This window comes from Capsicum annuum, chromosome 10 (assembly GCF_002878395.1).
Source record: "Capsicum annuum cultivar UCD-10X-F1 chromosome 10, UCD10Xv1.1, whole genome shotgun sequence".
NCBI classification, from domain to species: domain Eukaryota; kingdom Viridiplantae; phylum Streptophyta; class Magnoliopsida; order Solanales; family Solanaceae; genus Capsicum; species Capsicum annuum.
The window spans coordinates 171,240,446-171,242,849 of NC_061120.1; the positions used below are offsets into that span (position 1 = coordinate 171,240,446).

The 2,404-nt window shown below is 32.5% G+C and overlaps 1 pseudogene; it reads right to left on the reverse strand.

Annotated features, from left to right (window-relative positions):
• LOC107845264 overlaps nucleotides 1-1,688 on the reverse strand; it is an 8,787-nt pseudogene extending 7,099 nt beyond the window's left edge.
• Between the last annotated feature and the right edge of the window lie 716 nt (nucleotides 1,689-2,404).

The following is a 2,404-nucleotide window of genomic DNA, read 5'->3' on the forward strand; positions in this document are numbered from 1 at the left end:
TTGAATTTTATGGTGGTTGTTTGTGATTTTTGTGATACTAATGGTTGAATTGTGATTCTGATAATGAAATTTATGGTGGATTCTTAAAATTATTGTGGTAAAGATTTGAGTTTGATGATGATGGTGTTAATGGTAGTGTTTTAATGGTGATTTTGGTGAACAAGAAGCAATGGGTGACGTAGATTTTTTTTAAAAAAAAATTGACATAATATCTAATGTGGTAATGAAATTGTGATGATGTGGCATGAGTGTAAATCACTCTCCACCATGTGACTGGTTCTTACATTTTGGGTAGAAATAATTTCACTTTTTTATAGTTTAGGTGTGCAATAAGACATTATGATAACTTAAGTGTGACCTAAACTTTTCATGTATAGTTTGAGGTGAAAACGATGACTATTCCAAAAACAAATTAAGAACCTCTAAATTAGGAGAATACTTAAGCAATAGCATCATGGCTTAATACTTAAGCAATAGCATCATGGCTTGCATGCAGTCATCATCAATTCCCACTCTCATCTTTTAGGACTTTAGGTTATAAAATGTGAACGGACAGTTTCTTACTCCATGAGATACCTTATACAGACCCATAATGGAATATCTGCATAATTTAATAGTTGATGTAGAAGGGGCGTTCTAGATCATCTTATGCACAAGTATGCCAACTTCTTCAGTTGCATCACCCAAATAAAAAAATAGTTTTTAACAAGTTCTATAAAGGAGATTGTCTATAATTATATCCTTTGTCTTTGGAGCACGGTATTTCAAAACCTTGAGATTGGGGCGAGAAATCTTGAAGTTCTAATTGCTGCAACTTTCTCGGTTGTTAACATAGTTAAGTATAGACACATAAACCAGAGAGGTTGAAGTAATATCAAGCAGAGTCATAGTTCCAAAAGTCGGACCATCGAATATCAGTTTTTCTAGTACAGAACATCTTGAGAACAAGCAACTCGCCGAATGCTCATTGGATAACTCAACATTCACAAGAATAAGCAATTTGAGCTGATAAAATTCAAAATGATTAGGCATCTTAAGTATAGCTCCATCCAACTCTAATTTCGAAACTCGTAAAGATCCACAAGTCACAACACAATATGGCAACTCAAATGGCTCATCAGGACAAAAACTTAACACAAGTTCTGGAATATTTCGCATTGTTGAACTATGAATCCACCGGAAAATAGCCCCTTTATCAAACATGTTTTCACAACAAAGCTTAAAGCCAATAAGATTATTCGCGCATTGAGTAATCAAGACCCAATTGATAAAGTCTTTGAATTTTTCAGCCATTACCGAATCCCAGGACTGTCTAATTCGTTCATGACCAAAACGAATAATATCAAAATTCAAGTAAGGCAATGTTTTCCATATATGATTCCATATTTTTGACAAAATGCTTAGCTAAATCACATAAAAAAATGTAGAGCGACGAAAGTATATTGTGTAGTATATAATCTGGCAAATTGCTCATTCTTTCAGTTTCTTCACACGTAGTACCATTTATAGATGTAGCTAAAACCTTTGGGGTTTTCGATGATTTTTGCATCAATTTTCATTTTTTATATTGAAGGATTAAAAAGCAGAAAACAGGATTGACTTCCAATGAATAGTGAGATTACCTTGCGGCGGCAAATTTATCAGTCGGATAAGAGTGACAAAGAGCTTCATCAGCCATATTTGGGCTTTCTAAGAGTTTACCAAGATGGACTTTGATACTTGTTTGGTAGTGGGATAAAGAGGGATATATGAGCATTAAGTTTGTATTAAATTTGATTGATGGTATAAATTTATTCTTAATTAATTTATATGGTATAACTCTAATATTAACTCTTTTGATATGTCCCTTTATCTTATCCAAACATGGGATTATCTAGTGCTATTTTGACATGCAATTTATTTGGTGATTTAAAATTATGAGATAATATCAGTGTTTGGATATGCATATTATCTCATGATTCAAATCATGAGGTGAAATTGGATGTTCTGTAAAAAGCTTGATTTGACAATTTCATATTATTTGAAATTTTTCTAATACAAAAATTGACCCAAAAATTTAGATTTTGTAAATTAAAAAATCATTTTCTATCTACAGACTATTTATTTCATATGTATATAAAATTTATATTAGTTAATCTTATTATTCTTACAAACCTTTAACCTATTTATATTGGATATAGACTTTTTACGAGAATACCAAATGAGTGATGGAATAACCTTTAAATTATTTATATCGAATCAGGGACGCACGGCCGCAAGACAAAGAGACTATATATAAAGGGTAAAAACGACATAGGGTATTCTGAGCCAACAGGGCCACTCTTAGGATGGGCACGAATCACGAATAAAGCCAACCCATAGTACCACCATCTTAGGGATGATATCAACGTGACTTAGCCTTACG